Source organism: Nicotiana sylvestris, chromosome 4, assembly GCF_000393655.2.
Source record: "Nicotiana sylvestris chromosome 4, ASM39365v2, whole genome shotgun sequence".
NCBI classification, from domain to species: domain Eukaryota; kingdom Viridiplantae; phylum Streptophyta; class Magnoliopsida; order Solanales; family Solanaceae; genus Nicotiana; species Nicotiana sylvestris.
Genome location: NC_091060.1, coordinates 171,434,488 through 171,446,654, shown reverse-complemented (window position 1 = coordinate 171,446,654; position 12,167 = coordinate 171,434,488). Strand labels below are relative to the sequence as shown.

General features: G+C 36.7%; 1 non-coding gene across 1 annotated transcript; it reads right to left on the bottom strand.

Moving 5' to 3' along the window:
* Positions 1-8,198: 8,198 nt before the first annotated feature.
* On the bottom strand, positions 8,199-8,312 carry LOC138890893 (U5 spliceosomal RNA). The gene has a single exon (XR_011407257.1). It is a non-coding gene; the product is annotated as a U5 spliceosomal RNA (small nuclear RNA).
* Positions 8,313-12,167: the final 3,855 nt, after the last annotated feature.

The following is a 12,167-nucleotide window of genomic DNA, read 5'->3' as shown; positions in this document are numbered from 1 at the left end:
TCTTTCAGTCATTATGGTTTAATTGATAAATGCATTTCTTTATGCAATCTAACCAAAATGTAGCATTTTCTCTTTTCCAAGCACGTACAGTAAGATTTTTAATCATGTTTAACACAACAACAACAACAACAACCTAGTATAATCCCACGTGTGGGGTCTGGGGAGGGTAGTGTGTACACAGAGCTTCCTCGTGTTAATCATGTTTAACTCGAGGATCTTATATTCACCTGAGGTTTTTCTTTTTCTTTCCTTGCAGTATTATTTTCATGGTAATCGGACTTGGAAGTTTTATCTTTGGGTTTTTTCCAAGTGAAAAAGCAAACCAGGAGACTTGTGTTTCCTTTTCTTTCTGTTGTTCTCCCTCCCTCTCCCTCCAAATTTTTTTCTTGATGATGGGAGAGTTTTCATGGACGTGAAAGTCAAACATAATTTTGATATGAAGCGTCACACTCAGAACATGAAGGAGTATAGGAAAATGAAAGGACAAATAAGTCAATGATCTACAACAGACAAATGCATGTAATCATAATTTTTCTTCTTCTAAACTTTTCCAAATTGTGTTTGCTATTACACTAATAATCTCGGAGTGCATATGAGACCCATGCCTGGCATGATAAGGTATTGCATCCGGACTTGATAGCATCTTCTGGATGCTTGATTAGTGTAAGCTATTTCAACTGACCAAACAAAAATAATCGGGTGTTGCATCCAATACTAAGTTATTTGCTATGTCATTGTTTCTCGAAGTAGAATTCTATGCCCGTTGTTTTTTTTTCTTTCTATTTTTTCATAAACCATTTTGTCAGAGTGGGATATTCTTTCTAATGTGTAAGAGATAGCCGTCAGGTGAAGAACTTGGAAGGATCTGGAATATCCCTAGCTTTACTGCATTTTTACTTTCTAACTTTAAGACCAATTTTGTAGTCTTTAATATTTTAAGACATAACAAATTAGAGGTTTACATAGATTATGGTTCTTCTGAAGCCTGTATGTTAGGCTTCCTAGTATTGTTCAGGCAACGTGAATCAAATTGCAATCTGAAAATTGCATAGAATAGCTTAGTTTGGTAGTTTTATACTTTTGTGTAGTTGGTCCTCTGTATGTGTCATTTCAAAGGTTCTTAGCATGTTTAACCGTATGATTTTGTACTCTCATAGCTTTACTAACTAGTGTACAATGCTAATTTTTCAGTTCTAGAGTCAGCTCACATTTGTCTTTATTGGCATTGCTTGAAAGCTTAAGTACTTAAATCTAGAAGCTGTATTCTAGTCCTCTTTCTGGTTATGTAATGTATCTGATTCCACTTGATGCCATTTTACCATGTTTGTGACCGTGTGCTTAACCAGCTTGAAAGCTTAGAAACCTTTCCATGATTCCCTTCAAAATATGCAAGACCATGTGGTGGGTGTAAGGGCCTGAAAATTATGCTTTTGGCCTCCTGGCAACATCATTAACACGTTAAGTATACACGTCTCCTACCAGTAATTGACAAACAAGTCTATATCTATGGGCGTGATGCCTATGAGGGTTCATCCACCCGGTAGTAGCATACCTTTTTATTATTAGAGAAAACACATTCCTTTTATTTTTGCTGCACCGAATATGTTCTCAAAACAGTGGTAACTGTTCTCCATGGTCTTCTCTAGTCGTTGGATGAAAACTAATAGAATAATGGGTAGCCTCTGTAAATCCATCATTTCCGTGCAGGAGAAGAAACCAGCTCCTACTAAGGGGCCAGAAGCTAAAAGAACTAGGAGGGGCCGTGGTGAGATTTGGGTTTTGAATCAGTTAGTGCAAGAAAACTGATCAACCTGCAGTATGTCGTGCAGTCACAACGTCTACTCCATTATCAGGTACATAGTTCTGTTTGTTTTGGTGCCAGAAACAGAGTAAGTGTGATTTACTAGCAGGGGCGGGTCCACCCTTTTAGGATGGGGTGGTATGGTACCCGGTAAGATGATAAAATTATCATATACCTATGTTGAAATTTTCTTAAACTAGGTTAAATATTTGATCTTACCACCAACAATCGTAAACTAGACAAAGGTGTCATGGCTGGTAGACCCTTTTAAAAGCTTTTCTCGTGTGTAAAATTTAAGTTGAAATTTATATTGAACCTTGTCCGACTTTTCCTTTTCGTTGTGCATTTTGTTTCTTTTTGTCCTAGTTATTTCCTTTTCGGCTACCTCTCAATTTTCTACTTGTCGTTTTATTATTTTTTATATTTTTCTTTCCTTTATTCTATTATTTTATATGTGGTCTCTAGCAAGAACACTCAAAAAAGAGACTTCAAATTTTTGAAATTCCATAAAATAAGTATTCCTCTTATCTCAAATCTCTTAGTTTTCTTCATTCAAATCCAGAAAACTTGGGTGTCGATGGGAATTTTGGATTGAGATCAAATTCAATTTTCATTGTATCATAAAAACTTGTGTTATTCTATGATTATTATATATAATTAAGTCTCTTTACTATTAAATTATGATGAAAATTTTGTAAGCGTTGCTTAAAAGAGATATGAGATTTTATGATTTTTATTTTTGGAAACTTGTATTTTATTTAATTCTCTACTTATGGGTATAATGTATTTATCGAAGATATATTTTTTTTTTTGGTGTAGTTCTCTTATTGAAATGCTAATTACGTTTGTTTATTGATATCTGAGATGTAATTTTGATATTTGCAAATAAAAAATACCTATTAAGTTGACCCGAATAAGCTAAAAAAGTCGAATAAACGTTTCAAACAAACTCTGTATTAGTCATTACAAGATATACATTAAAAAAAAAATTATGGCACCCGCTACCTTCGAATCCAAGATTCGCCTGTGTTTACTAGTCTACTGAATTCCTCCTAAAATCATCGAGTGGTTATGTGGACATTAGATTTAGAGATGTTATGTTTTACAATCTATTAGCAATATTAGTCTAGAGTCCAGGTTTCAGCTGAATTGAGTAAAGATATCGTTCTAATAATCTTTTCTTTTAATACTATTGGAAGATGTTGCATGTCCTTCAGTTATGCAGTTGTATTTTTCAACTATCCCATCCCAAATGATGTATACCTGGTTATTTTGTTTGTTTTGCAGCATTCTTTGAAAGATATACTGAAAGAGCTCTGCGTGTACAACAAAAGAGGAATAAACCAAGAGAACATATTAGCTGAAGCCAGAGTACAAGAAGTCTGTGGAGGATACAGGTGCCAAATGAATTGTGTTTCTGTTTTAACGTATATTAGATGTGCAACGTGAAGTAATAGGATTTTTCAGAATTCTCTTTCACGAATGTTTATATCCTAGGCCTTTACTAGTCAATAGATGTGTTGATATAATGTTGTTGTCAGTCATGAAATTGCGTAGAGTTACGTGAATGAGATAAATACTGGAATGCATTAACTTAACCTACTTTCTTGCTTACTTTACGTCTATTTTTTTAGAAGCCGAAGGTCTATTGGAAACAACCTCTCTGCTTTCTTAAAGGTAGGGTTAAGGTCCACGTACACACTACCCTCCCAGACCCCACTTGTGGGACTACACTGGTATGGCATTGTTGTTGTACGTCTATTTTTAAAAGAAAGAACTGGGGGAGAAGCTCAGAAGATATGACCATGCTCTCATCAAATCATCAGTACAAGGAAAGAAGGAATCAACAAGCTTAAAATATAAGCTTGAAAATTTCTTTGAGCTTTCAAGATGTCCTCAAGCGGAGAGTCAAACACAATTACTCATCTCCAACCCATTATTCATTCCCACTAACTAAAATCTTCTTTTCCTTCCTAGACCGTCCTAGGCTTTTATTCGCTTTTCTATTGAAAATTTTCATTTAAAATGATTATTTATTAATTCATATAACTGGAACAGAGTGAAAAGCCCAAGATGTCATGTTTAGTCTAATCTTTTAGATCCAGTGATTTCACTCATAATATAATTTGATTATTTTCCTTTACCTGTGCTCATCTAAAATGAGACAATTTAAATGGGAAGGAGGGTGTATTGACTATACCAAATGCAAACCTTAAGGGGATGAGGCTTCGCTATTTTCCAAAGAGGTTTATTTCTTTCCCCCTTCAATTTGTATGGTTAGTACAATGGTATCATTATGTCGGCCATTGGTTAGGTGTGGTTTGCAATGACATCTCTATGTGCTGCTACGTTACTTTTTCTTCCAGCTCACTTTGTTCGACTCTTTTACTTTAAGGCAAAATTCCCAGATAGCCCCTCAAACTTGGCACGATGTCAGTTAGACAATTCAGCTTAGCTAATGACCAGATAAACACCTATGTTAGATAGAAGTGTGTTAAATGAGCACCTCACGCTTACATGGAAAATTGTGTGTCTTACACTTATATTTGAGCGCGTGAAAAGCTCAAAATATGCTTTTTCTTTTTTGAAAAATTTCACCTATATTCCTCAAAATTTCCAGTTGCCCTTTCCATCATTTTCACAAATTTTAAGCTTAACAATCACTTCTCTCCATAATCCCCCCAAAAAAAATAGAAAAGAAAAAGAGCTGCCAATTCGAGCAATCTCCATTACCATTTCTGATGACCCTTTCCACCAGCAGAGATGGTCCTTCTCATTGATTAAGTTAAATATGTGTTTCCTCGTCAGAGTCTGCAGCTCTATATTTGGTCTTGCATTAATGGGTTTGTGGTGGATACAATATAAAATTCTCATCTTTAATCAGAATATTGATAATTGGGCCAAATATCTTGGATCCAACTTGCTGCTTAGAGACATACAACGAAGCATCAGATCTATTTTATTTGGACTGTCATTCAAGATTAGATAAGATTATAAATAATTTCATTCAACAAAAGGTACATGTTGCACACATAGAGGATAAAACAAGAGAAGGTTGCTTGAGATGGTCTAACTATGTTCTCGTGGACCTCTGAAATGCACCATCCCTAGGTGCTACACTATGATGATAGACTGTGCTGAAACGGGGACGAGTTAAATCTAAAATTACATGGAGTAAAGTTATCTCGAATGACCCGCAATCTCTTGAAATTCTTACCACGTAGGAAGAACAAAACAAAATGAAAGCAAAAGATTCATATAGGCGATTCCAGTCAATTGGAATTAACGTTTGTAATATTGGTGCAGTTACGCTAGGTGTGGTGTCTGCCTGAAATCTTTTGTTTGTTTAGAGAGAAAATGTTGGGGAGTTCTAGTGTTAAAAGATCCTAATTTGTCAAATGATGGAGTATTCGAATAAAGCGAGTCCAAATAGCATCGGAATGGAACACCCAAGGGTGTAGCCTAGTGGTTAATGAAGTGATCGAGAACCATGAGGTCTCAGGTTTAAATCCCATTGGAGGCAAAAAAAACTAGGTAATTTTTTTCAATCTGTCCAACCCTTGGTGGATAGAGTTACCCGATATCTGTGCTGGTGGGAGGTAGAAGATACCTCGCGGAATTAGTTGAAGTGTGCTCAAGCTGGTCTGGACACTACAGTTATTAAGAAAACAGGAGCGGAATGGATGTTTATGATCAAGCCGACCCTAACTAGTTTGGAGTTGAATGTAGTAGCTATTGTTGTAGTATAGAGGGCGAGTATTGGGTTGGTGAAGATTGTTGTGTCTTCTTAAGTGCAGTAATCTCTGATTTAGTTCGTTTATTTGGTAAATAAGGAGTGATCATTTCCCCAAGTAATATGACATTGGTGATAATGAATGCCTTTCATGAGATTTCCACTGGGGAATCATATAAACAGTTCATTGCATGGATGTGCCATCCATCATCCTTGGAAAGGTCAGATGGATGAGAGGTTATGTTTCCGTTGGAGAATGGAGAGAGGAAAATGACACAATTCTGGGGGAGCTTATGATGGCTTGGGATTCCATTCATAAATGATCCGCTTTCCTTACTCAAGGAAGGGCAGAGTTGCTATTTCCTAGGCTAAGAATGCAGTACTTCCAACATTTATGGGAGAGGTTTGGAGTAGTTGGGGATGGGGGACTCTTCCTCTGGAGCCCTTGCTTAGGGTAGTGCATTTGTTCTTTAGGATTTTGCAGTTTTTGTGGTTGCAAAAAAAACAATGTTAGACCTCATAGTTAAAGTGCCAAAATTTAGAAATTTTTCCGGTGGAGCTCAATCAAGAGATCGATAAGAGTACGAGATGCGGAGCACAAGTTTGTTAAAAAATCATGATCATTCATCTGAAAATACTGTTTAACTTAGTGATGTCCACATTATGGACAGATGTACATATGTGCGACATGGCAAAGGAAGTGATTGTAGCACACTATCTAGTGTCTCCAATCTCATTTGACTCTACAATGAGATTTAATCTATTCTATCCTTTCTGCTAAGATGCTAACATAACAGCTGTCCTATTGGTATAATGATCATGGTTTTCATCTGTCTAGCACTGTAACTGTATATTAGGTACTTGGAATAAATTGCTCTGTTAGCACTTTTTGTGTACAGGAAGACTGAGTAAGTTGCATTCAAATCTCCTTTCAAATGTTAACCATTCTTTCGTACTTTCTGCTCCCAGGGCTTAGTCAAGTGGCAAAGGTTGAGGGACTTGTTAGGGCATAGGCTCAATCCCTACGCCATGCGAACTAATCCTGGTATTTAAATGGAGAAGGGTAAAGGGGCCTGCCCGTTATCCCAGGTTTTGAAGGCTGCCATTGGTCCTAAGGTTTGTCCCCAGACGGATTTCTCAGTCATTAATGAAAAAAAAATTCAGTAATTTCATCCTGCCTTTAGTTTATTAATTCTATTACAATGACAGACTGGTTAAAAAATAATCTAGAAAAGCGGTATCTAGTGTTTGGACTCAAATTCGATATTGTTTCGTGTGCATTTTGCTGGACAATACTAGTTTTCCAGTATCTATCACTTCGTGGCTCGAGAGATCTCGAAGACGTGTGAGTTCTACCATGTAACATCAGCATTTGTTTCGAGTAACAATGGGTCACCAATTTATGATCTACCCTTCTAAGGTTGTTTTGTTTTTCAGGGATTACTTTTTGTGGTACTTGTTGCAAAAGAAAAAAATGGTATTTGTATACTGTATGAATTCTACTCATTTCCATGACTTTCATGTAGCAAATTGAATTTTATACTACTGAGATTTAATGTTGCATAATTAAGTATGACAAACATCGGCGGGAAGCCTGCACCTTTCGATCAATCTACAGATGGATTAATTCATGATTTGGTGCTGTTACTAAATACTAACTATGCCTTTTCTTTCGTGTTTCCTCTTTTTTCTTGTTTGGTGGTGGCAGAGAGGGACAGTAAATGGAAGGAGTGTTTTTGTGCGTTAAGCTAGGTGATTGTGTTTAATCTTGGTAATGTTGTGAGTGAGTTTATTAAGCTGAGGGAGTTTTGGAAAATTTTAGGAATATCATGGGGACAGGATCAAGGAAATGTTGCCTTATTATTAATATTATTATGATTATAATTGAGCAAAGCAGGAAGTGGGTAAGCAATGGAGGGAACAAGTTGGACTGGGGAAAACCAAACATAAAATAACGGAGTTGAATTGAGCGAAATGTGGGATAAAACTGCGATAAGAGAACTGTTAGCTACAGAAAATTGAGATTTGAGGTCTAGGTTTTGTTGTGTGCCAAGGGAGTGATGTTACTGCTAAGGGAGACAAGTTTTTGTGTAAGTTAGGTAACCTCCTTCGGGTTTTTTGCATTCAGCTGTCGATATAGGTTTCAACCACCCATTGCTGCCCTTCTATATATGACACCTCTCATATTAAAAAATGTCGTGAGTACTTTGTTCTCTTCTTCCTTATTTAGAAGAGAGCCCCTCCAAAACTAGGCATATGCCACTGAATGAAATGAGCACACGGCTAAGTTGCTCGGACTCGGGTGCGGGTATCCGATACGGGGATGGATCCGAGTATCGGATTCGGCGAAATCTAAATTTTAAGATTCGGGGGTGTGGACTCGGATATGGATACGGGTGCGCGGGGATTTAGCTAATAAAAAATAGAGCTATAAAAATATTGTAAATTTTGAGTGATATTCTGTGAAAAAACTTACATGAATATTGTAGAATTCAATCTTTCATTCTCCAAGATAGACATTATTCTTTCATTCTTCTAAATCTGTTTTATTTTTTATTTTGAGAAATCAAAATCTCATTTTTTCTCCGAAATTTGTCAATAGACTCCGGTCAAAGTGTCCAAAGTCAGTTGACCGAATCCGGGACGTATCTCGTCCCCGTCCCTGTCTCGTATCGGGACGGGGACGGCACCAAAATCGAAGAGTCCGCGCAACTTAGGCACACGGTATTCTTTAGTAAAAGGCGAAAGACTAGTTAGCTTTGTGCTCACTGTGTGGCTGCCTAATGTTGTGAGTGGTTAAATTCCCTTATTGTCCCATAAAGGTGCAAGCTGGGGTATTCATTTTTCTACAAAGTCTATGTATAGCCCAGGCATGGGTTTGAAATTATTTGATCAGCATTCCAGTGAAAAATTGAAATGGAGCCTGGTGCTCTAAAAGTAATTATGTAGTGGTAGTCCTTTTCTTGAATATGTTCAACATGCAGATTCCCAAGATAGTGTGGCTTTCATGTCAGTTCCTAAGCTTGAGTCCATTTTGCCCACAGAAAAAGAAAAAAAAAGAGTTTAAGCATTCTTGTTAGGTTTATATGGTTAATTTGTCCAACTAGTTCCATATGAAATATGATGCTTGTAGGAAATGGATATTCTGAATGCTTGGTCAGACAAGTTTGTGAGGCTATTGTTTCCTTAAAATTGGACTAGTAATAACGAACTCAGTGGCCCCCAGGGCTTTGGTCTAGTGGTAAGAGCGCAATGCATGATATGTGCGTTAGGCGCATGTCACAGGTTTGAACCCTGCTGCAAGACAAAAGCCTAGTATTTAAGTGTAGAAGGGTAGAGAGAGCGCTTGTTATCCACCGAGTTTCTAATCTTGTGCCATTAGCCCTCGTGGATTTCTCGGTTAGGAGAAAAAAGAAGTAATGAACTCAATGTGGTTTTGGATATTTAAAAGTTCAGTAGTTTTCATTTGAGTAGCAGTAGAAAAACTTCCGGACCTTAGGCTGACCTTTCTGGTATCTTTAAAGCTGCCTGCTTGTTTTTGTATAGTTGATACAGGATGTCAAGATTTGAAAGTTAGTGAGATTGTCTTTCATATTTTTGCTGTCTATCACATGGTTTTCCATATGCAGAAAAATATATCAGGATATTCAACTAAGCTAGCTTTATCTTGTATGTGTAACCATATTTTGTGACTGCTTAGTTATAAACTGCTTGTGTTTGCTGAAAGAATAATATCTGTATCCCTGCAGTCTGAGATGCCTATGAGAATGTCAAAGTCACAGTCAAATTGACTGTAATGCGCTCTTGCTGATAGCGAATAGCCAACCAATGTGTTCCCCTGATTTAAACTTCTCAGACATGTGAGTCAGAGTAGGTATCACGCAAATAGCCAACGAGGAATCTTCTTTGTCACCTTTGGAAGATCTTTAGTATATTTTAACTAGAGATATTTGGTCCAGCTTCTCATTTTTCGCGATTGGACTACAGATAAACTTTATTAAGACTTTTGCATGTAATGGTGGCCTATGGTGCCTAATATTGGGACCCTTTACCTATATATATCATGCAGCGACTGTTAATGGAGACCTTGTCACTCCCATGAAGGTGGGTGGTCAAAAGTGTCTAACCACAAGAGAATGTGTTTCAAGATTTTTTTGATGAAGATAGTAATGGTCCTACTCTTGAATGGAATCTGTACTATTTCCATTTCTACTCCTTCACTTTGAAGACTAATGCTTTTGGAGTCCCATCTATTCTTCTCTGCCATTGCAGCACCATGTTTTTTGGTATCGCATTTTTACTTTATGTGCACCTGAATGCCAATAACAATTAATCCCTTGCTTGGATTTGCTTTTTACTATATAAGGTGCAATTTGAAGGAGAGCATTGACGTAACTGATAAAGTTGTTGGCACGTAACCAGGATGTCACGAGTTCGAGGCGTGGAAACAGCCTCTTGCAGAAATACAGGGTAAGGCTGCGTACAATAGACCCTTGTGATCTGGCCCTTCCTCGGACCCTACACATAGCGGGAGCTTAGTGCACCCTTCATATAAGGTGCAATTTGATTGATTATTGAAGTTTCTAAAATTAGAACATGTTGCTCAAAAATGCTTTTGGCATATTCATGTACATGATATCACATGCATTTGATATAACGTCTAGAAACTTGATAAAAGCTTATTTTTAACCTAGAGGTTCTTTAGACCAGGATGCCTATGCTTTAGAAGAATGGTGAGAAAATCATGTTGCTTTACTACAAGAAAACAGTATCTTATTTGTTTACAGCGAGATATTGTTTACCATTTCTTGCCCTTGTAATTTGACTCTGCTGTCAAATTGTCTGTACAATAGTTTGTTGTTTTTGACATAATTAAATTTGCAGTCTTTAAGCATTCAGCAAGAAGACGTGACGAGAAAGACAATTTTTTTATATAGTGTGTTGGTCAATTTTGGTGACTGGTTATAGGCCATGATTAAACTAAGAATGTTTATCTTGTGAAAACGATGGGCTAGTTCAGCAATTGATGATAGTAGTTATCTGTATACTTCCATCGCTTTACTTTTGAATCGCATGAACTATATCAAGTGTTTTTGTGTGTGTGTGTGTGTGTGTTTTAACATACTGCTTTTTATATGTGCAAAAGATCGGCTGCCTTAAGTTATTCAGCAGACTTTGCTGCTAGTGGGTGGGTCTATTTTCTACCCAAAAGAAGCTAAAGAAAGTAGGAGTGTGAGTGCAAATAAATCCACTAGCATGTAGCAGATAGCTAGATATCATAAAAAGGGCCAAATGGCTTTAAGTTAGAAAGCCTTGAAACACTTTCCCAAAGCAAAGAGAAACTAAATCATGTGTATGTTACGAAATCTTCATTTATCGTTGGATTCGTGAAAGTAGCCAAGTAGGTGAGGAGATAAAATCAAAAGGACTAAAGGTAACATTAAACCTTGTAACGATGATGCGATTGCTATGCTTTTGGACTATTGGCACAGGAACTAATCAAAGTTGCGTAAACAAGTCTGGATTTGATCCAACTTTCTTAATCTAGTTACTTTTCTACTTAGTTCTAGCTAGTTTTTGTTAATATTGGCAATTGAAAGTTTTGGTGATATACTCTGGTATCAAAAGTTCAAAACCAACCTGTATAACATCTGATCGATCTTAATATATTAAAGGGCAAAGTACAAAATTGTCTGGTTGGTCAAGATTAATTGTATTCGCTGGCCAAAAAGAGTATAAATATGTATATAGTACACATATATACAAAAAATATATATTTTATCAATTATTATTTTTGGGAGTAAATAAAAATATACGTTTCTTTACATTAGGATAAAAGAAGGTTTCTCTAAGATTTGGCTAAATAAGGTGATAACCCTGTAAATTCGTTCCCGTGATTGGATCCTTCCTGATGGGTTTGAAGTAGCCTAATTATTAATACTTGTGTACATGTTTTATTACCATTCAAGTTAAAACTAGTAGAGCGGTCGTATATATGACCAGAACCTTGGTCATTTCGATTCATTCGAATATAAAGTACTATGTATAGGTAACATATTGTACATGATTAAAATCGGGCTTGTCCTTTTGTATTACTAATCAGTAAAAATAGCACGGTATAGCCAGTTTTCGGACTGATCATTTAAAAATAGCCAGCGTTTACGAAGTCAATGAAAAATAGCCACTATTTTGCTGCAACAGAGACCGGTCCAGCATAATATACTGGAGTTCGGTGCACCTGTGTATGAGGAGTATATTATGCTGGACCGGTATACTTTGCTGACTGTAGTATAATATACTAGAGACTAGAGCACCTCCAAACTCCAGTATATTATACTGGACAATTATACTTGCTGGAACTCCAGTATATTATGCTGGAGTTCTAGTGTACTTATGCAAGGAACTCCATCATATTATGCTAGAGTTCCAGCATACTTATCCTGGAACTCCAGTATAATATGCTGGAGTTCAAGCATACTTATGCTGGAACTCCAGTATAATATATTGGTGTATTTTCCGGGTTTTGAACTGTGTTTTCGCTCAGATTTATCTTTACATGAAAAGTGGCTAAATTTCGATACTTTTCAAACTGGGCTATTTTTGAACGATCGGTTGTAAATCTGACTATTTTTG